This window comes from Neopsephotus bourkii, unplaced genomic scaffold, assembly GCF_033783945.1.
Source record: "Neopsephotus bourkii isolate Nb327-2 ecotype Australia unplaced genomic scaffold, CSIRO-AGI_Nbou_v1 NB_178, whole genome shotgun sequence".
NCBI classification, from domain to species: domain Eukaryota; kingdom Metazoa; phylum Chordata; class Aves; order Psittaciformes; family Psittacidae; genus Neopsephotus; species Neopsephotus bourkii.
The window spans coordinates 73,895-98,456 of NW_026900692.1; positions in this window are offsets into that span (position 1 = coordinate 73,895).

A 24,562-nucleotide genomic window follows, 5' to 3' on the forward strand; every position below is an offset into this window, starting at 1 on the left:
TGCACAAAAAAGGGTCTCAGTTAAGAGTGTATCTGCATCAGCCATGCCAGGTATGGTGGTAACAAGCCACAGGTCAGTCTCCCCAGCAGGTGTTGGAGCCACTGCCCCAGCCAGGGTAGAGCCTTTCACACAGGCAGAGCTTCAGATCTTGGATGCAGCCCTCCAAGCCCCAGGCTGCAGGGAGCACCTTGTGTTTCTCTCTGATGCCAGGAGCAATAGTCCTGTGTCCTTCAGTGCAGTCTTGGAGGACCTGTGCTGCCAAGTGGAGGAGTTACACGGAGAAGTGAGCTGGCTATTCAGCATCAGAGAAGATAAAAGGGAGATAAACAGGATCTCTTCTGAGATGCAGCAGCTTGAAGAGCATCAGTGTCCATCTGCAGCAGAGATGCAGGCAGTGTTTCACCCTGGTATTAAGGCAAGGGCAGCATGCGGAGAAGGTGAAGGGTGGAAGCTCATGACTTCTGACTTCAATGGGAAGGCTTCTGCCCCACCTTAGAGTTTACAAACGTGAAACAGGTTCACCACCCTCAAAGAGAAAGAGGACCCAGATACACCTTCAAGAAAAGCATATGGGCCACCTGACTATATACCATGCAAGGCCACCAGGAAGAAGTGGTAAGAGATTGTAATGGGCAACTCCCAGCTGTGGGGGACAGAGACACTCATCCACTGACCTGGTCTGTCACCAAGAGCTTTGCTCTCGGCTGGGGTTCTGGGTCCATCGTGTTGTGAAGAGCTGTCAAAGATACTATCCCCTCTTGTTTTCCATATGAGCACCAATGATGCTACCAGGCTGACAAACAAGTGGATGAAGCCCTCTAAAGATAGTATAAAGCCCTGGAGTGAAAGAGGCCCAAGAAAACCGGTTCATATTCAAGGATTACCTCCTCCAGGCTCAAGAGAAGTCCATTCCAGCAAGTAGAAGTCAGACAAAAATGCCGGGAGGCCTGCATGAGTGAACAAGGAGCTCCTGGCAAAACTCAGACACAGAAAGGAAGCACACAGAATGTAGAAGCAAGACAGGTAATGTGTGCTGAATATAGAAACATTGTCTGAGCATGCAGGGATTAGGTTAGGAAAGCTAAAGCCCAAATGAAATTGAATCTGCCCAGGGATGTCAAAGGCAACAGAAAGCCCTCTGTAAGTACATAGGTGACAAAAGAAAGGCTAGGGCACACTGATGAAGGATACTGGGGACCTGGTGACAGGACATGGAAAAGGCTGAGGTACTGAACGCCTTCTTCACCTCAGTCTTCACTAGCAAGACTGGCCTTCAGGAATACCAGGCCCTAGAGACCAGGGAGAAAGTCTGGAGTGAGGGAGATTCTCTTTCTTTGTGGAAGAGGATCAGGTCCAGGGGTGCTTAAGCAAACTAGACCTATATAAGTCTGTGGGCCCTGACTGTATGTACTCATGAGAGACCTGGGGGTGCTGGTGGATGCTAAGGGTTGAACATGGGTCAGCAATGTGCCCCTATTGCAAAGAAGGCCAGTGGTATCCTGTTTTATGGGCCACATTAAGAGAAGTGTTGCTAGCAGATCAAGGAAGATGATCTTTCGTCTTTACTCAGCAATGGTGCAGCCACATCTGGAATACTGGGTCCAGTTCTGGGCTCCCGAGTGCAAGACAGACATGGCCACATTGGAGACAGTGCAGCAAAGGGCAACAAGATGATGAAGGGACTGGAGCAGCTGTTCTAGGAGAAAGGACTGAGTGAGCTGGGACTGCTCAGCCTGGAGAAGAGAAGGGTCACGAGGTCTCATCAACGTACATAAATACCTGCAGGGAGTGTGCAAAGAGGGCAGAGCCAGGCTCCTTTCAGTCATGCCCAGTGGCAGGACCAGAGACACTGGACATGAACTGTGAGAGTGTCTGAAGACTGGCAATGGTTGCCCAGAGAGGTGAAGTCTCTGTCCTTGGAAATATTCAAGAGCCATCTGGAAATGGTCTAGGAACTGGCTCTCAGTAGCCCTGCTTGATGAGGGGGCTGGACCAGATGGCCTCCAGAGATCCCTGCCAACTTCAGCCATTCTCTGGAACGATAAGGAATAAATTACTTCGTATTTTATGATTATTCTTTATCGCTTATATTTATTTTATAATTCATCATAATGTATCATGTACATATAGTACTGCTGACTTTCTTTATGCTGATAAGACACATTTTCCTTGTTTATTTCTTGGAGCAGAGGCTAGTGCCTTGTACTGGATGTTTAAAAGTAGTTTGCAGCTTTTAAAAAGAACATAACGGGAGGCAACTTATAAAAAAGTAGTTCAGCAGCCCCATTTCTCAGTTCTTGAACATTTCATTGTGACTGGTAACTGGGCTTATGCTGGGTGAATTATCTTAAGCAAGGTAATATGAGTGTTCAGCCAGATGGGAGGGGAGATTGCTGTGATATGGTTCTGAAGCTCAAGAAAGGAGCACTTTTGTAGGAGGTCAGAGGGGGAATGCTAGGACAGTTCAGTGCAGGAAAACACAGTTGCATGTATTCCTCTAAGCTCAGAGAATGAGTCTGGAGTGACTGATGTGTTAATATTGACTGGTTAAAACTGGCTACATTTTACATTTACTGCAAACGGTGACATTTCTAATGCAAGATGGGCCGTCTGGCAGGTTTCCATCCTTCTGAAAAACCTTCTGAATGAAGAAGAAATACTTTGTTCTGTTATATAATCTTCACTCTTTAATTTCTTTTTTTTTTTTTTTTTTTTTTTTTTTAAGCTGCTGTGTTCTGGCCATCTGGCTGCCTCTCGCTTCTTCTGTTATTGAAGCAAACAAGATAGATAAACTGTTGAAAAGACCAATATTTACAACATTATTGAATCTCAAAGACATTCATACTCAAGTTTCTCACTCTTCTAATAAGCTTTGTTGGAAATAAAACAGGCTGGAAATCACTGCACGTGACTTTATCAGTGTTTACTTTACTGTGAGGGGAATTTCAAAAATCTCACATTATGAGAGCCTCAGTCTCTTTTCAAATAATGATCTCACACTAAAACCAGATTGCCAAAGCTATGCGTAGCCCAGATCCAAAAGAATATTTAAGCTCCTAATGTCTGTTTAAGGCCACAACTTTCTATCCATTTCCTTAACGAGACAGTAATATCCTAAATATTCTGTTGTTTCTGTGACTAGTTATCTAACGACAGTAATAGACAACAACTCCTACCTTGAGAAGAATCTGTGTGGAGTATGTACATAAATCTGTAATTTCCCATCTATTAATGAAACACGTTGGGATGATTCATATAACAGATAAAAACTAGTTGTCATAATCTATTTGGAAAACATTAATTGTTCAGAAAGAAATAAGATGTGGTATTACATGCCAAAAATTGACGTCACCTGCTTTAAGTCATTTACAACCTGACAGCCGGGTATCTTGAATGCGTATGGATTATTCTCTCATAGGTAAAGACCTATGTCTTTTATACATCTCGCAGGTAAAGACCAGTGTCTTTTATACATCATATAAATGTTATATATCATGAAATGTCACTAAACTGCTGGGTGAACAGCTCATTGCATAACAATATATAATGTACATGCACTGGGTACCTAATGTCCCTCAGGCAGGAGACATCCAATACTCTTAAAGACCAGGGACTTTCCAGCAGGCTTTCAGAGATAAGACACCTAATGAGGGAAGAGTAGGCTGTATCTCCAGGTGTTATGTCCATCTTCTATTTACTTAGATCCATGATAATAATTTTATCAAAATAATTAAAGTGTATTATTGAATTGTAATTATATGAACTGCTCTGTAATATAACTTTAAGAGTAACTTGATTATTTTTTCTTGTATGACATGCTAACCTGAAGGCTAATAAAGCTAAGAAGCACTGTTGAGCAGGAACTGGCTACTGTATATGTTTAAAATGAAGGATCTTAAACATCAGTGGCATTTGAAGTCCATATTTTATGTTTACCATCTTTCTAAAAATGAGCATCTAAAACCAGTATCTTCCTCATCCAGAGCCTGTAAATTAGTCTCCGGGCTGCTCTTATACTGGTTTAACAGTAAGAACTATGATACTTGAACATTTAAACATCTTCTTATTCAATCCAATTCTAAGGACAAAAGCTTTTCTTCTTAATTATTAAATCGGTATGAAAGCAGGCTGGAGACACTGGGATTTCACTCCAGTTCTGTCAAGAATCTTCTTACTTACAGCCAGCTACCTGATAGAATTAGAATAAGAAATAGTAAACGTGATTTTTTTTTAACAAACATCAGTTTAAACGATTGTAACCTCTAGGTAAAGTTTTGGCCAGCATTAACCAGCTGAAATTAAGTTTTTCTTAGACCTATAGTACGATAATTAGCTTTTACCAAATACTTCTCTTGCTAGCTACATAAGTCTGTCATCAACATGTAACAATTTCAAATTAAATGGTTGGATTTTAGAAAAGCCATTTAAAATAGGTATCCTTTGCAAACATACATGGTTTTTCACATCTGTTAAATTACTTAGATTCCCCCTTTCCCAAGATTTGCTTAAGTGTGAGGAGCTGGCTACAAAGGGATTGCTGCGTCCTTTATACTTGCTTGGCAGGCTATGCCGTCACCTACCTTGTCATGTCAGTTACTAAAAACAAGGAATGGCTTAAGTTTAGGCCAATTAACTTCAAATGAAGGAACAGGGAAGCTGACAAAATCTTGGTATCACTTTTTTGTCGGTGGTATTGAAAACTGCTGGGATGATCAAGCTAGTCATAACTGAGGAATGTTCTTTCTAATTTTATGCAAGTTTCTGTGGATTACTCTGAAGAGAACTAAGAGCAAATTGCCAGTGACCTAAGAAACTTAAAGTCTCTAGCTTCTTCAAGAATTGCTTCAGCAGAGACCTAAGGAGAAGAAAACATTCTCCCTGAAATGTGAAGATATTAACCGTTAAAGATCTTCATGCATCGATGTTTTGCTTTCTCAAGATCTTCAACGGATGAGCTCTAGCAAACCTTATTGCAGTGCTTTAAGATGTAATTTCCCCAGATGTGTGACTGATCTTGTGCTGAATAGTAAGTCCAGTAGCAGCATCAGAAAGTCAGTTTTTGAGCTTCTGTTCCTCTGTACCCCAAACCCTTAATGGAAAGTTTGGCTAACAAAGGTGGGCTGTATTATGAACCTGACCTGTGAAGAGTTGACTGTGAAGTATGTTGACTTTGTCACATATAAGTGACTTCCACCAGATTGTTTGATGACCAGAAACTGCAAGTTCATAAAATCACAGATGGCCACAGCTCTTTGATCATGTGCTTTTTCAGAGTTCTTTATCTGTTTTCTATCTGAGGGATGCTTTATTTATACTACATAAAATAGAGGTCTTTATGGTGCATTTGCCACAATCAACAAAACTCTTTAATGATGAAATTTTAATGATGATTTTGTGTGAGCCTTATGAATTGAACCTGTCTAACACTAGGCCACAGGCACAATGAGCAGCATGGATTTGCCTCTTCATGCTAAATTTATCCAGTTATTGGACCCAAGATAGAGGGATCAGGCAATTCCTAAGAAGGCCTAAAAAAAAATGGGCTGGAAGACTAAGTACTATGTTATGGCTGTCTCTTCATTTCATCTCAGAGAAGAGAGAGGTAAAGACAAAGGACCCTGGATAACTGAAACCTACTTGACTGAAGATTATTTTGCTTACATTTAATGTGCAGTTTTCATTTGAAGAATGAAATGGAGAGAAAGGCTTGAATACATTCTGGGGCTTCTATTAATTATTGTTGAAGTGATATGCCTGGAACTTAAAGGCTTTTCAGAGAACATTTTCTCTGTGAATTAAAGGTTGAATATTTCAGACATAATTCTTTCACATAGTCTTCCTGTGCACAATATATTTCCATCCCCAGAAAGATTGTATTGGTAACCCACTTGAACTTGGAGAACATGAATAAGAAATCCAATATACTGAAGAGTTTTGATGATTATCTGTCAATACCTGTAGCCAGTGAGTCCTTTGAGACCATGGAAATTGTCTAAAAATAAAATCAGTCATGAATGCGATGGTCTTTGTAATCATTATCACTGCTCTGCATAGTGGCTTTCATTTCTCACCAGCCATTTCTATCCGCTTAGTAATATGATCCTTCATAGACTTAGGAAGGCTTCGAGATGTGCGGTATTTGTAAATAATACTTGGTTTGGACCATGTTAATTTCCTAATGCCGTTAATCTACCAGTGAGATGATCCCATTGTCTCCAGAGTGCAGTCCTTGAGTACGGTTGGAACAGGAACACATGCGCAGTCTTTTGTATTTGCAAGGCTTCTGCCTACAAACATTTCCAGTGCTGACACTAAGGTAACATAAAGAGCTCACACTGTTGTTATTTCACTAGGAACAGGGAGAACAGGGTGTTTTTATTATAATATGACTCCTTGGTCACATATGCCCATGGGCAGGACTTTAAAACTTCTCCTTTTCTTCAACCATCCAGTAACGCATTAAAGTTTTTTTAAAATCTAAGCCTTTCTAAGCTTATAAAACACACAAAACAAAAACCTGTTTGAGGTTACAATGCATGCTAAATTTCTCTTATATAAATCATCCTCCTTGCTCAATTGCTAAGATCAGACTATTCCAAGATTCTTTCTTTTCTAGGTAACGATTAACCAAGTCTATGAAGGATCAGATTATTACGCAGATAGAAACAACTGGTGAGAAATGAAAAACACTATGCATTGCTTATTCTCCTTTCTGGCCAAGTGAAGAGCATACTTTTTCACTGACACCTGAACTGTGTGACTTGACTTCGGTTGTGCTATTTGGTCAAATTAGCATCCATACCTTCTTGCCTTTGTCTTTTGCCAGGTCCAGCTCTTCAGTCTCAGTCAGCACAGGCAAAACAGCCTCTGTTCAAGCCATGAAAAGTTTCTATCAGGTATTAACTCACTTTTCTATTTTATCCCAGCCACAGGTGAATCAGCCTGCAGTTGGAATGAAGATTCCTACTACCTCTGTGAAGCAACATATTACAGTACAGGTCTAGAACAACTTGATTCTTGGCAAATGTTTTCTCCCCGATATTGAGGATGAAACACTATCCCATGGAGTTTAATGAGTCTGGCAAAATAAAGCTAAGACTTCTCCAATGAGTGTTAATTTTTAAGTATGTTACTATGTATTTAAACTCTTTCCTAGCTATCTGGTTTTGGCTACTTTTGCAGGTAAGTTATTGAACTAGTGTACCTTCAGTTTGACTGAGGAAACCTCTGGTATGACTTTTATATTTTTACAGAAAATGCAAAAATTAATTATTTAGGAAAAGCGAAAAAAAAAATTAAAATGTCAAAAAATTGAGATAAGTCTTCCTTTCATTGTTTTTCTTTGAAAATTTGGTACAGGTGAAGCTGAGATAAGTATAAATTTGGCTGCAAAAGAACTCAGGAAATTTTTTTTCTTTTTTTTTTTTTTCCCCGCAAGATATTCTCTGAAGCTGTTGGGACTACAGAAAACTTACTGCAAGTTAAAATCTTAGTTTATTAATCAGTGGTAAAATGCTTGCCTTGCTGTAAGCCATGGTTATTCATGCTGCATATTGCTTTGTCTCCACCCCATGTGAAGCCACCTGTTGTGTAAACACACCTACCTGGTAAAGGAGGGCAGCATGTACAGACATGAATCTGAATTCTGAAACTTCTGTTTTGCCAAGTTTTTGGTCAGATTAGTTTCCTGGTTTTGTCCACAGGATATCCTCACAAGTAGTTGTGCTGGCAGTACTAAGGATAATGATGGAGGGGGATTCAATGATGCAGAAGTAGGGTTGAGTTAGTGTAGTGAGTCAGTCAGTAGGGTTGAGTGAGTGATCTTGGCTGGGGTATGGTTAAGAAATGAGAAGCAACTAAGTCAAAAGAATTGTATCACTGCTGAGTGTAGACCTTTATTTTCAGGAAGGAGACATTAAAGTGAGATATATGCAGCCTATGGAATTTCTGGGCTCTGATGGTGAAATTGAGTTTATAGGATCTCTTGGCTTTTTTATCTCCCTCATGTCAAACATCATTCAGGACAACAAAATGGTTAATTTTTCAAGACACCAGTAGTCTCCTCTTATGTTAAGTTCAATTTAAAAGCTTTACACATAAATCTGCTGTGCTGTGGTATAACATCAGTGCTGGCAAAAATATACAAATTATGCCATCTGTTGTTGGATTGGATACAGATGTCAATTCTTTAACTGGGCAACCAACCTGAATTGTTCACAGCAGGATTAAGCAGGGTATCCTCATTGTTCACATCCTGGATTGGCAATCATGTTGACCAAATGGTTACTCACTTATTATTCAGTAGCTAAAAATATCCTCTAATCACAAATTAGACATTTAACTGTCATCCTTTTAACTTCCCAAGATTTAAAATGAAATAGAAGTATGTTTCTGGCAACTGAAAATCAACCTGAAGGCTTTATCTACCAATAATACACATGAACAAATTATTTTACTATTCTATGATTCTATTCCTAAACATGAAGTTACAACTTAGTTTTCCATTATTCTTCTAGTGCTTTAAAGTTCACGCTGCTATCAATAAAGGTGAGAGTATAAATATCACAATGTAAGAATCAATTGTGAAATGTTTAATGAAAATTCTGTGAACCCAAAAGAAGACCAGATGTGAACTTAGTGATAATAGCAGTGCCTTTTTTGTACCATGCCAGTTCAAAATTAATGTGAGAGATAATGATGCTTTACATGTAAAAGTATTATTACAGTCAGTGTAATATCCACTGTAATGTTTATTTTATATTACCTTCAAATAATTTCTAGCTGCCTTTGACCCAAGCAGCTAGACAAAAGCCTGGAGAATTGATGGTTGTTCTAATTAGGAAAAAGAGTGATGATGCCCTTTTAAAATCTCCATGCACTTTATTCAAAAGTACCCCATTATTTTTCTTGTTTGTATTAACCTCTATTTTCCTGAATGCTGGAAAAACTGAACAAGAACATTTATCCCATGTTCATTATCTTATGCTATGTCAACTGTGCCTACATCAAAAGGTCATTCTCATGAGTAGTTTTAGGGTTAAATCCTGTTCTTCATGTAAGACTTCATCTTTACCTCAGGCTGTTTCATATGATGAGCATAAGGTGCATTCAGCCCCTTACTCTCTGCCCCTAACAACAGCATTGTCATCTCTTGGTTTTACTGTGTGCTGTAGTGGCATCTTCCTTGCACCTGGTGTACATCAACCCCGAACAAAGCAGGAAAGCCTTGGACACTGTGCTGCAGCCAGTGATGAGCACTCCAGTGCACATGTCCTGCTACTATGGTCCCAAACACAGCTCTTCGCTGATTCAGCTTGCTATTGAAACATAGGTTGCAGAGCACTGCTCAGTAGCGAGAGGTAAAAAGTGTACTATGTACTGTGGTTTTTGAACTCTGAACTATATGAGATCCTTGATTAGCATAAAGAATAGCCTAGAAAATTGCACAGTTGTGTGATCATAACGATCATACTTACTGATCTTTTCAATTCTAGCAGCAGAGAGAAAAAGCAATAATACAGAAAGAGTTATAGTACTAGAACAGAGAAAATATGCTTCCAAAAAACCACATAAATTAACCTATGGAAGTAACTATGAACTGACCCTGGAATGCCTTTGCTTCCATTCTGTGTCTAACTTAAATGAGATTGAGTATAAGCAGCTGCTCTATACAATGGAAATAGCTTGTAATATTTACTGTCAAATCTGGGGCAAAACCATTCCTAAATTAATTTTTGCACTATTGACACAGTCCCACTGGTGTTTGGTGAACCAGATCTGGCTCACAGGCTGCTTGTATCCAGCCTTATCAAGGGCACCAGAGTGCCTACCTGCTCTGCCACAGAACCCTCAGATAATGCTGCAGTTGCTGCTGCTTGGGTATCCTTCTGTGTTGTCAGAAACAGCAGTGGCTGCAGAAGGAGGGCTTCAGACTTCAAGTGTGGCCACTTGGGGATTGCACTGATGGTAGGTGGGATAATCAGCAGTGGTTGCTTCTTCACATCCCAAGAGTAGCTTCTCTAGAATGAAGAAAGGTGGGTGTCAGTGATGTCCCCCAAATAACCTGTCTGCAAGCATATTCAAGCACCCCTGAAAATCCCGATCTTTCTGCTTAAACTTTTGAAATAAATATTCGGGTCAGTACTTCTCATTTTTAAATTCTGTCTGATGTTCTCCTTGAAGTAATGTACAGAAAAGATTGGATTGCCTCCATATCTGGAGCTGAAAAGACAGTCTTGCCTATTACAGCCTGTAATTCTGAAATACAAGAATGATCTGATTTCAATAAAATTGCATTTTAATTATTTAGTCTCTTTAATCTATTATTGAAAAGCTCTTATAATGCAGCTCTAGAAAACAGTCCTATACTAAACTGAGGTGTATTTTTTCTGGCATTGTATCAAAGATTTCTGATATTCTCAATTAATCATAGCTAGGTTATGTGCCCTATAAAATTAACAATATATGAAGCTTCAATATTTCATTTGATCTTAATAAGAATGGTCCACAGGAGCCAGTGAGTTTTTCAAACTAGATTAAGCTACAAAAATCAAATAATTAAACACAGATTTATTTTTAAAACCAGACTACGATTCTCACATTTCTTTAGCACTTTCTGCAATTAGAATATTAGTATGTATATGTAAGACCTTATTTAAAAGTTGATCCTCTCAAACACACTTCACATGAAAAAAAAAAAGAAATCAATATTTTCTGATTGTGCACTTACAAATTCTCTAAGGATTTTGGAGGTCTGTAACTCTGACAAGGTTATTGGAAAGGAAGGTGATCCCTTCTAGCAAGCATATATATTCACATTCAGTCAAGGTCACTTATAAATGAAATGAATGTCATTTCATAAACACCTCTGAACAACTGTGTTCTATTATCTAAATGGGAAGGAGAGGTGTTAATGGGTGTCTAAGGAATGAAATCAATTTAGCTTGCAGGCACTCAGCTGTTAGAACAGTTGTGAACATGTCTGGCTGCTAATATACGTTGATTAGTATTAGTATCATGCAATGTCTGAAATGTGGCTGTCATGACATTTCTAAGCCAATGAATGGTGATTACAGCTCTCTTTTCTTTATTCCTTATCTGAGTAATCACTTCTGGCTGGGTGGACTATCAGGTTTGCAACGGGCACAGTATAGAGTTTGAAGATTTGTACCCACAGGCATCTTCTCATTGCTGTGATCCTGAGGAGGAGGAAAATAAGAGTGTTTGACCTGTTATTTACTGGCAGCAAAGGATTCTGCATAGCCCACTGAGAAAGTTACAAGGACCTGAACTGAATTAGAAATACAAGCATATCTTTGTATGCTTGATACTTATGCTGACAATATGTGCTTGATGTGTTGATGCTGACAACTTGAAGTAGAATTTTCAAGTGCAGAATTAAAGAATAAACTTGCCTTTGCAGGATTTATCTTTGATTTTTTTTCTTTTCCCTAACATAATGCATGATGGAAAAGTTTAGTGCCAGAGGGGAGACAACATTGATTAAAAATATCAATAAAACAACGACAAAATAAATGTTTTGTTGACTTTGCGGATGAGTAATCTGTCTACTGTACCATTTCAGTAAAAGAATACAGAGGGATTATGAAAAATTAGGGATGCCCAGACTTTCTGCACCATCCCAGTATATCTCACCATTCTATATACCTCAAATACTCCAGTGAAGAGAGCTTTGCCATGGAAATAAGCTGGGGCCACCTGTCCTTGAAAAACAATCTCTTCCTAAAAACTACTCAGAAGAGATGATGAAATGAATTCCCAGAAAACTCCCCCCTAGTTTATATACTGGGCATGACATGCTGTGGTATGGAATACCCCTTTGGCTAGGCCAGGTCATATGTCCTGTCTCTGCTTCCTCCCAGCTTCTTGTGCCTCTCCTCACTGGCAGAGCATGAGAGACTGAAAAGTCCTTGATTGGAGTAAACATTACTTAGCAACAACTAAAACATCAGTGTTATTAATGCGGTTCTCAGGCTAAAGTAAAAAACACAGCACTGCACCAGCTGCAAAGAAGGAGAAAAATGACTGCTACTGCTGAACCCAGGACACATGGGAACTACAAAGCTTCATTCTTGTAATAAAGGATGGAAGGGTATGCTTTTTCTTCAAGCATTTGCAGCAGTAATAGGAGTGGATGTCCTTCTTGATGGTCCATAACGCTTCCCTCTGTAGCTCTACTGATCCGAGTTTTACATCACTTGTATATCCCATGGCCCACATCTTGTCGACCTCTTATGGACCATAAGAAATTTTTTTCTGAATCATGTGTCTTAGCCTGTTTTTTCAGTAAAATTGCTGCTATACAAATCATTCTATAAGAAATGGAGGTGTACGTGATATCAATGACATAGGCTGACCAAACAAACAGAAAACCTCTCAAAACCCCCACCCAAACAGAAATATCTAGGAGCCATTTTATCTCACTCCAGACTTGGTTGTCTATAATTAAACAAGGTCAGACTCTGTGAGTACTTGGCAGGAGAATTTAAAAGAAAGACTTATTCAAAAGAAAAGCTATCTAACTGGCCTTATGAAAAAGATCCAATTTTTGGTACTACTGTGTAGCATCTCCTCTGGCCCATGATTTTATCTGGAGTCTTACCATACTTATTTCTGTAAAATCTATTGGGAAGCTGATTTGGTAAAACGTGATTAAATGGAATTTTAATGGGTGGTGAGGTCAGATCAGATTTAATTTCAGTGTCTTATTCTGCTGCCTTGATATTGCACAGAACATTTTTCCACAAAGGTCTTACCTATGGTACCTCTGCCTACTTGAGAAATATCAAGTTAAACAGAAGTCATGACTGAAAGAGCTGCAGTGTTCACAAACGTGAGAACAATGAATTAAAAAAAACCCTAGAAATTGAAGTAATGTTTTTCTGCCTGTGTGGGCATGCTAACTGGATTTGCTAGCACACAGTATAACATATGCTAACTCAGTATCTAGGATGTATCAAGACAAACATCGTTTTCTATCCTTATGACCCCCCAAAAAGAACTGTTATAGGGTCAAGAGACTATTTAGTATTGTACAGTATAAAAGAGGTAATACATACATGTATTTTTCACCTAGTCTCATCACTTCTTATTAATGCCACACAAGGTTATAATTTCATAGGCAAGTTACTGACTTCCTTCTTTTGTAATGTTTTCACCCTTTTGTGATAAAATGTTAATCTTCAGTGCTTTACAAGTAATTACCAGAGCAAAATAGTTTTCATAGATTAATTCTTATTCTTCGTATTGTGTGTGTCCAAGTATCAATACAGTGGCAGGTTGGCAATGACCAAGAGGAACCATACCACTGCGGCTGTCAGAACCCTGGTGAATACGGTCATCTGGATGCTATAACTTTCACTGTTCCTAGAAGTCATCACATAAAAGAGGTAAAGATTGTCTCCAATTTGGCCTTAAGTACCACACCACTGACAAAAGTTTGTCCAATTAATTTATGCTGTGGAAAAGAATTTCAGTATATTTTCTAAATGTGCAGCAAAAAAGACAATTTAAACCTGCTTAGGTCTCAAGCTGGTATCTCCTAAGGCTCTAAGTTTGCAAGCAGCAGTAAACTGGCCTGTTGTGCTATGCCCTAAAGCAACACAGCAGTGTTGAAACTGTCTAATTAACCTCCTGCTAAACCTGAAATGTCAGGAAGGGGTATCACTAAACCTCAAAGGCTTTTTAATTTAGTAGATTTGGATAGCACTAGTTTTTCTAGAATTCAAATCAGTTGCACTAAAAATTGAGTAGACAGTAATGGAGAGGCAGTTTGGGTTTAAAGCCCAGGATTTTGCCAAGAGGAAATTTTTAATTTTGTCTCTTTTTAATGTTGCCTATATTTTCAACTAGTGTGTTAGTGTCATGGTTGAAGCCCAGCCAGTAACTAAGTACCACACAGCCACTTGCTCACTCCACCCTCCTTCCTCCCCCCTGGGTGGAATGGGGAAGAAATGTGGAAGAAAATAGTATATTACATGGTTCATATCTCATCCTAACCATAAGAAGTCTTTTTTGAATTAATGTATCTTACCATATTTTGGTTTGGTTTTTATTTGGGTTGTTGGGGTTTTCTTTCAGTAAAATTGCTGCTATACAAATGGTTCAAAAAGAAATGGAGGTGTACACAATATTAATGGCAAAGGCAGAGTAAAAATCCCCACCAAAAAAACCCGAAACAAATGAAATATTTAGGAACCATTTTATCTCACTCAAAACATGTTTATCTATAATTAAACAAGATCGGGCTCTGTAGAATCTAATATGTAAGATTACTTTTCTGCTTTACATTTTTTAAAGTGAGGTTTATTTGTAAGCAATTGCTTTTTCCTCCTGCAGAGCTTTCTGCTTCTCTGCATAGAACAATTTTAATTCATGTAAGTGTGGTAAAAAGAAGTGATCATGCGTAGTAATTTAAATCTGAGCATTTTCTTTATGTGATTTAATTCTAGATTGTCAGAAATTATACCTGGATATTATGCAAAAATATTAATTAACATTTTTCTAGGTAGTTTAGTAAACCAAGATGAGAGGAAAAAGGAAAGCTTAGAAATTAAATTATCCTGTATGAATCTCTGGCTGGCTGACCAAATGTTAGTTGTCATACATCGATCCTGCACGCATGCATCATAAAGTAGAGAACATAAATTTGAATATTTTAATTACAATTGTACGTTGAAAGAAATATATCATTAAAAATCTGGTGATTGCTCAGGTCACAGTTATCTTGTTTATTACATAGAATTGAACAGGTTTTTTTGCTTTTAATTTAATTTTTTCATTTTTATTTCTAGTATTTTTTCTTGCCCCTACAGGCTATAAAATTTTAAAGGTATGTAACTGTGTGCTGTTTTGGGAATACTAGCTCTTTTATAATTTTTTTTTCTTCCAAGAAGTTATAATAATCTCAAGATATATAATTTAATAGCAATTATCACTCACAAACAACTTTTAGTACTCAGAATTGACGGGTACCTGACTTCTTTTTTTCCCGGTTTCAGAGACAATTACTTCCTGACACAATGAGTTAAATTGAAAGAAGATTTATAAAGTAGCAGTGGGATTTTAAGAACATTTCTTCTGTATTTTACATTTTACTGATAGGTATGTATCTGTTCTGCCTCCCAGAAGACCATGCAGGTGAATAGACACGGAAAAAAAAAACCCAAACAACTCCTATGGGACACATTGCTCTGGCTGGCTGAGTTAGAATTACAGTTCCTAGTGAGATAAATGTCTTTTATTTATTTAAAATGTCTTAATTACTGTTTGCTTGACAATATCCTTCTTAAATCTGGCAGATCTGTGGCCCTTCCTTTCACTTTGCCAGGTGTTTATATTCTGTCTTTGAAATTTGAACACAAGTGTCACATTTACAGAGGCATTTGATTCTGCCTTTTAAACTGTTTTACATAAAAAGTAATTTCAAAACAACCTCCCTGGGGTCATAACTAGAAGTGTGGAAGAGAGAAGTAGTGGTTAGGTCTGACCTAAGGGCAAGGAAATGACCTTCCTTCCATTGCAGCTTCAACGGATAAGCAGTATATAGTTACACTGCCTTGCTGCCTTTCACTGCTTCCCAATGAGAGTGCCTTTAGAAATAACTTGTGTGGGAAGGTACAATTTCTCTGAAGAGCAGGCTGACTAAAGAGGTTATGAAAAAGTAGGAAGAAAAAGCAAAAGACACGCAAACAAAACTAGAACATCTGCTTTAACTTTCTCCAGCACGATAAGGGTGTGATTGGAGTAGAATAACAGAATCATAGAAAAGTTAGGGTTGGAAAGGACCTTAAGATCATTTAGTCCCAACCCCCCTGACATGGGCAGGGACACCTCCCACTAAACCATGTCACCCAAATGTATGATAGGAACCCACTGAGTTTCAGTGGAGCTTGTGTGTGCAAGAGATGTCATGCACCTCCAACTATCCTCCATACTCCTTTCTTATTTTCTTCCTCTTTCCTATTAAGAAGAGAGAGACTGTGAAAAGGATATGTTCTCCTTACATACAGGAAGTCCTCCTTTGGAAATCGCAATATGAATTAAGTTCATTTTTTATTCTTTGCATACTAGAGAGTGCTTTGGCAGACAATGGAACCCAGACAAAGCATTCAGTAATTGTTGTGCCAGCCAGTCTGTTAAGCACGGGGACTGCCACATTTCCAGTTTTTTAACTCTTTTTGTGTTTCATTTTCTTTTTTCACCTTAAAGAAAGTAAAATAAAAAAGCAGTATATCTCTCAGTCTTTAAAAAAATCCCCACAAACCAAAACCAAAAAATCAGCAACACCACCTGCCCCCTCTCATGAATGGTTTTCACTTCTGAAAACCATTCTGTTGTCACTTTACTGTAAAATGTTGTTTCTTTCTAAATAAAAGTGCAAGTACCTCGTTTTGATAACAAGTACTTGACCAGTAAGGTTCACATATATTTTGTAAACAGTCTGGCCCCCAAATCAGTCTAAAAAGGATGTTGCTGGCCAGAGTGTTGGGAATGCAGAACAAATTACAGCTAAGTTTAAAGGTATATTTGCAGTCACGGCTGAATAGTGCTGAGGTAGTAGTATGTTGATCTTTTGCCGCAGAAAATATATGGACCCCGTCAGAGATCAATAAGATCAGACAAAAGCTGTTTATTACAAAGCCTTAACCCCTTATATACTATTTCTTACATACACTTACAATGATTTGGCATATTATGATTGGATACATGTCTTGAAGACCCCCAGTGACTAACATATAATTGGTTAAGCACAGGTGTGAGAACTTGACCTAGAGAGCTGCCAAGAGTCCACAGTTCTCATTAACTCCATTAATTCCAGCTTCTTCTTATCTTGCTTATTTAGGTTTCCTCGGGCCTCTCATGGCCTTGCTGTATCTTTCAGGATTTATGTACCAATTATCCCTTCTCCTGTGAGAACACTGTCTCCACAATCTTTCACTTTTGCACATAGAATCGTAGAGTCATAGAATAGTTAGGGTTGGAAAGGACCTTAAGATCACGTAGTTCCAACCCCCCCTGCCATGGGCAGGGACACTTCACACTAAACCATGGCACCCAAGGCTCTGTCCAGCCTGGCCTTGAACACCACCAGGGATGGAGCATTCACAACTTCCCTGGGCAACCCATTCCAGTGCCTCACCACGCTTACAGTAAAAAACTTCCTCCTTCTAGCCAATCTAAACTTCTCCTGTTTAAGTTTTGACCCATTACCCCTTGTCCTCTCACTACAGCCCTTAATGAAGAGTCCCTCCCCAGCATCCTTATAGGCCCCCTTCAGATACTGGAAAGCTGCTATGAAACAAGGCCAAATTGTGTTCCAGCTATTCATTTTGCTATTCAAGATGAGACATTATCAATGCATTTTCTGAAAACTCAAACCAGATACTAGCATCTTACTGAGTTGGAAGGAGATCTCTTACAAGGAATTATTCTTTTTAAACTTTAGATCAAGGGCTGAAAATTGAGAACAGATTTATTATAAAAATAATTATTAAATACTAAATTACACTTTTCTGTTGAATATTAATGAAGTTTTTTAGGATTTGACTTAGAATTAACTCACCCAATCAGACTGCAGAGAGTTTGTGCAGTTGCTGACCCATAGTGATGGGGTTTCTCTCACTGTCTGCATTCTGAGTGCTCTAGGTCACTGATTTGCATAACACCATTATATTGTTAATTCTCTAGGTAAAATGAAAACGTGTATCTCCCTAAACTGATCACCACAATCTCGCCACTCTGGCTGGCTATAAGTCACAAGTTGTGATGTGAAACTGAGAGAGAATGACTAAGACTGAAAGCAACTACTTTTACTGTACCCTTTCCTCGTCCTTTTTATCCAATTCCCTTCCTTCCAAATTCTGGTTTTTGAGTGAGTGCAGGTTTTCTCTGCAGAGTATTCTTGCTTACCACAGTTCTTTATGTAAGAAGTATTCCCAATTCAGTTTAAAATAATAATTCTAATGAACTATAATTTTCTTTTTTTAAATTTGATTCTGACATTTCTCTCTTGCACTAAGATGCTAATATATTATGCATCTTCTATTTTCAAAATAGTGCATTTAAGTCAATGTTAGAATCAAGCCTGAAATGCATAGAAATAAGATTAACTTAATAAATACATAACAGCCTAGACAGCAGATTGAAAACAGAAACTGGAAAAGGTGTTGGGGATGCTTACTAGGATGATCAAGGGAACAAAGGATGATATTAGGTGCCTGGAAGAGCACTTTTTTTTTTGTGCCTAGCAACATGAAAGAGAAAACCGCTCTTCACAAACATGTGAATGACATATTAGTAAAACATAACATGATTACTACTGAAAGAAAACCAAATGGTTTTAAAATGCTTGTAAGTATAACTAAGTTGTACTGTTTCTGACTTTTTAAAAGTGTTCAGCAACAGTTTTTCTGTAGAATAACAAGGGTTTGGGCCTCCTTTTGAAAGTGTTGGTGTAGCATGCTTATTTAAAATAGATGAGAAATAATGAAATTAGTTGAACAACAGGTATCTGAACTCAAATCTGGCAGAACTGCTAACAGATTAAAGGGACTGATGAAAACCTTCTCTCTTGCTGGTATTTTTAAAGAATATTATTTCCTACTGACAGGAAGTAAGTAAGGAAAAGAAGCTAGTAGAGTTTTGTCAAGCAAAAACCACCAAACTAAATATCTGTATCTCTTCTGACACGCAGTATCCATGGATAAAGGCAGTGTAGCATATTTGAACAAAACTCATCTAACCGTACAACACAGATAATTCATGGAAACAGCAACAAAATATTGCCTCGTTAGCAGTATAGAGTGAGTACACTTCATCCTTAGCAGGTAAATTTGAAGCAATGAACATAGCAATACAAGCACTCAATATGAAAACAAGCGTAATTTGTGTATTTAGTAATGACCTAGAGATTATGTTAATTGAATGGTAATTAGCTTCATTAATGAGAAAAAGACAATGGTACAGCAAACACAAAATGTTTAATGTACACATGGTCTTATTTTTCTCATCTTCTTCTGATCTATGTGCTAGGTAAAGACTGACTATAAACCACCTTGCTATGATAATTATTTGTTCTTGTAATCTATTTTTTGTCTACAGAAATATCAATGTAAGCTATACCACGTGTCTGATGCCAGAGAAAGCGCTGTGTAGGAAAAATTTCAAGAGTGCGATTTTTTTATTCAATACTCTGGGACTGAAATATTTTAAAGTTATTTTCTGCACTTGTGACTTCATATAATTTAAGTTATTCAACTCCTAGTACATTCCACTACCTCAGAACCATGAATGCTTTTCTGCTTATGTTTTTATCCTAGTTAATGAAAAAAAAAAAAGAAAGTATGAGCACTTATCAAAGCTGCTCTAGACAAAGACTCTTGTTGGTAAAGAATTGAAACTGGTTTCTACTTAGCTCTTTTTGCTAATATTGAGTTTAAAAAAAGAGGAAGACAAGCAAGGTGGATTATCCGTTCTTTCTCTTTGGGACTCCTGCATGCAGGAATAACTGCAGAATAAAGCTTGAAAGAAAGTGTTAACTGAAAATCAAAGCAAAACACTTTGAGAAAAAAACCACGTTCTTCTTTAGCTATACCAAACCCCCACATATATACTTGATAGTTTTTGCTGCCTGCTGCTTTAAAGTTTAGGTTTTAAAGGGAAAACTGAGACAATAAATATACTTGAATGGTGTTTATGAAATCTACTTAGATAATTACCATGTGACCTTATGTTTGGTACAGCAAGAATGATAATACATACTGTGAAAAGAATTAAGTCAACTTGGAAACGATTTTGTATTACAGAAATGTAGGCTACAGCCTCCTTGTTTGGTGAGACAACTTACAACTCTCTTGTCATGTCCAAGAGCAGAAAAGAGCCCCTGCTAGAAAAGTAATGCAGCAGTTACCAGTTTTTCTTCTCTATCTAGCTCTAAATAGATGTCTAGCCTCCACCAACTCAGCTTCAAAAATTTATTTCAATAATAAAAATGTAGTGTATTCAAGGTAATTTTTACTAAATCATGTCACAGGTTAATAAGAAATTCTAGGCCTTCTTCACATAGCTGAAGAAGTGCAGCATCACGTGGAAGTACATGGGGTAGGAGCTGTGGGAAAGTAAGAAAAGGGCATAAAAAGATTAAGAGAAATATGAAATTTGAAAGATGTGACAGTTTTATAAATAACATACATAAAGAGCAAATTCTGCAGGCAAGAGCAGCAAGCCTCTGTATTCAGCCTTCAGCATCATGTAAAGCAGATGATAACATATGGTAGTAGACTATTAATTCTTCTGTGGATTGGCTCTTTATGAAACAGCAGACATTAAAAGAGGGAGAAAAATAGAAGAGTTCCTGATTCCAAATAATCTTGGAAAGAACGAAAACTCATCAGAAAATAGGTATTCAAAAGTTACAGCTAGCTTGAAGTTATGATATAAGAAATCAGAATGAAGTTTTTGATTAATTACTTTTCAGAATAGTATAAATAAAATGTTTGCAAAACTGGCAAAAGTTTTTTTTTTAACTAATAGACTAAAAGTGTCAAAAGGATATATTTACAAAATTATTTAAAGACTTCAGTGTTTTTTTCAGTGGAACTGATAATCTTGAGTTAAGTATCTTAGTTATCCTGTTCATTGCATGTAGATGATTAGGAACTTGTAGAACAGGAAGCAAAAATCAGCGTTCTCTAAATATGCTTATCACATTGATCCTCAAATGAGATACAGCAGAACACCTTGTATCTAAATCTGGAATACATGGAGTAGCACTAAATTTAGCTTTGTTAAGATTCAGGTGCTGCCCATGACAAAAGGTCAGAAGCAATGCTTCAGGGGACCAAGCTGGTGAAAATTCTATACAATGGGATTTAGCACCAGCTGAGTAGCTGTCTGCCAAAAACTGAGTTGGAATCTGCCTCCAGAAATATCGGTGTACTTTAGCTCAAGACAGAAGTAACAGTAGATACAAAGGAGGAAAGATTCTAAATTAATCATTTTGAAGTGAAGAGGAAAGATAATTAAAACTAGAAATCTACATGTTTAGGCTTTTTCAGAAGTGTCTCCAGCTTTCTTAATTTACTACAAATTCAGAACTTAATGCTGATTTTTTTCTTTTCCAGAAATGAAATATCCTGAAGGCAGTATCTTGTCCTATTTGGTTTACATTGTATTTTGTAAACAGCAGGTTATATACTGACCTCTGTTCCTCCACATCAATATTTCTAATGTTTCACATCTCCAAATGGAGAAACTGCTGGGCTACAGTAAGCTGTCACAGATGGCTGCATGTCTACCTGTCAGCATCAGTGCTCCTTTGCATTAGACTAAAGCATCAAGCAATAACTTACTTAAAGTCTAGTCCCCAGAGGCTGTATCCTTCATGAGGTGAAAAAATTGATTTTTCTCTGTCAGTAGTTTTCATCTTATACCTATGTTGTTTAAGTACTGTTCTGTACCTAAACTCACATTGGACCAGGAATCATTGCTAATGGATGAGCTTTAGCTTTTTCTGATAAAGTTCAGATTTAAAGTTTATTCTGTTTTCACAATATACTCCAGTAATAGGTCTTAGGACAGTGCAAAATTCAATGAAAAGACCAATTTTTTAGTCTAAAATTATTAAAATTGCCTAAACTTTTCTAGTGATACTTCTTTTTAACCCATCATCAATTGAAGATGGTGATACTCAATATGCAACACCCCCTCAAATTTGTAGGGTATTATAGCGTTCAGTATGGTTACATCCTGGGGATAAGGTTCAATATTATTATAACCTGGGACTTGCACATTTTATGTTCTCTTACATTTTTTAATTGCCAATGTCTCATGTAAATGTCTTGTACTTCAGAATATGGCTTTAACCTTGAACTCATTGTATCTGAAGCAGTTGCTGTCATTGAATTTTAAGTGAGTATAGAATCTGTGTTTATGGGTGAGATTATGGTGCAAATTGTCTCTCTAAAATGCTAAGCAGCACTTGTTCAGGATGAATCTGATAGCTTTCATGCAACAAACTCACAGAAAAGGAAGTTAATCAAAAGTTTTTAAGTTAATTACTAACAAATCTGTCATTAAGAGTTCAGTTCCAGACACATATATATAATCTTTCTTACAGTTCAAAGTTGACCTTTTCAACTTCAGGGCTTCTTCTTAAGTATTCTTATGCAGCCAGTAACAAAGCTGTTTGAGAGTTTCTAAATATAAAGGCTTTTTCCCTTTAAACACTGAAAGTGTCTTCTTTTGCATGTGGTAGCACCCTACCAGATGTATGCAGAAATGCAGAGCTTAGGCTGAAAATTCGTTGCTGTTTATAGTACCAATTATAGTAATTTAATGTATTCTAATATGTACAGAATGCTGTGCCAACATGCAAACCCCAAGTCTGGATCTTCTAAAAAGACAACTAGGCTTAAAGCAACCATTATTACAATGATTTGAAATTCTTTTAAACTAAAACATTAAAATTACTAATGAAAACTAGAAATTCTCTTGAAAAATACGTTACTGAATACCAAGCGCCATTATTCCATAGACAGAAGCTGAACTGTGCAAGAAGCTATTCAAGGCAGATGTGGTGATCAAGCATTTTTCGTGATGGATGTGCTTTTACATGCAGCGCAAAACATTGAAACTAAACATCAATGAATATAAACTTAAAAATATAAACATGGGTTCTTAATGAGGAAAATCAGAAACATATAAATGGCCACTACAATCAAGGAACCAAGTAGGCTTCCTTAAGTCCTATCTTCAAATCATTATAAAGACTCCTGTCAATTCATTGTGTGAAGGTTTGGCTTTTATAGCGTTAACTGGTGGAAATATCAGTGTGACTTGCTCAACACTGACTGCCACACACCCATACTCAGTACCTAGCACCACTGACACTATGGGAGCACCTTAGGCACTGGCTGCACTAGAGTATCCCATGCAGATGACATGGAGTGTTATGGCCACAGCTTTCAGAGCTAATGTCAAGGAGCTGAAGGTTTTCCTGTAAGTGTAATCTTGTAATGTTTCAATGATGTACCTCTGAATAGATCAGCACAATGAAAGGACCCTCCAAAAAGAGTTCTGGGCAAACTGATTTACTATACATGCATCATACGTCTGCAGCAGCATAACTATGTCAATGACAGCATTGCTTTGATAACAGATACTTGACAATAAGACGTAAATGGTGAAAATGTAGGTGGCGATGTAGAAAAAGTAGAAGTTTCTGCGTTGTAATTGGAACAATGCTGGAAATTGTAGCTGTAAAGAATTACATTGTGGACAAAAAACAATAAATCAATCCTACATCCTTTTTTTAAAAAAAAACAAAGATTAACAGCTTTAATTCAAGATAATTACAAAACTTATACTCCTTCAGAATTAAAAAAAAAAAAAGGTTAAATACAGAATTAAATGCAGTCCCAGGACTGGAGTCCTTAGTGTTAGGACAATATGATTGCAGAATGCAAAAAAAATAGGCCAAACCCCAGTCAAATATAATCTAAGTAATTTAACTGTAAGATGAAACCTGTAGTCCTGTCATTAACATGTTTGTCCAATAGTTGACAGTGTATTGGTTATTGTAAACCTGGAATTTTGCAGACATTTTATTTAGTGCCACATTACTTCAGTTGCTTAGCACAATGTTGTATGTGTCAGTTGTATTTCTTGATTCTTTAATGTATGTCCTACTAACGCATGCTGCAAGCTAAAAAAGAACATCCAATTACATTAAAAATTCTTTCTGTCAGACCTTAAAATGGTGTCAAAGATGTGAGGTCACTGAACAGGGCACATAGATTTCTCAGGAAACAGGCATTGACCCAGGATTTTGGTATCTTTCTCAGTAACTCGGTGGAAGTCAAGTCTCTACTGATAAGCTTTGACAATAACACAGCAGGAGATACTGAACTTGATGACAAGTTGGTGTTCATTTTAGATCACTTCCCTGGTTAAATGCTTGCACCCAATGTGAGGCACTTCTAGATTTCTGGTTTGTGTATTGAACTCATATACTGAAAGGAAACCAGTTCCCAGATCTGCAGTTTATATTTAATATTTCCAGTCTGATAAAGAAAAAACCAAAGTAATATTTTGCACCTTACTTCCCTAAGAAACCTCTGCAGTTGCAATGTTTGGAGCACACTTTATCACTCCTTTTTGATGATTCAGTTTGATTTGTGTGCTCCTGGAGCTGCTGTGGCCCACCATCAAAAAATAGCTTGCACTGCAGTAGTGTAGCTGCCCCAACCATCAAAGCTGGTTCACATCATCAAGGAAGAAAGTACTGTAAGTTACATGGTGTTATATGCACAGGTCTGCAACAGAGGTACAAGCACCTATGGTCAGTGTATTTGGAGTGGTACTCAAGGTTTGGGTTCTTGCTCTCCTTCCACCTTTCTCTTGTTATCTAGGAAGAGATAAAGCTTTTTTTTTTTTTGACATTTGAGAAGGGGATGTTTATTTTTCTAGTGTGTAGATCCCTACTGTAACTCATTGAATGTATCAGAAAGTAATTTTACCTTAGTCCCTGGCCTATGGTGTT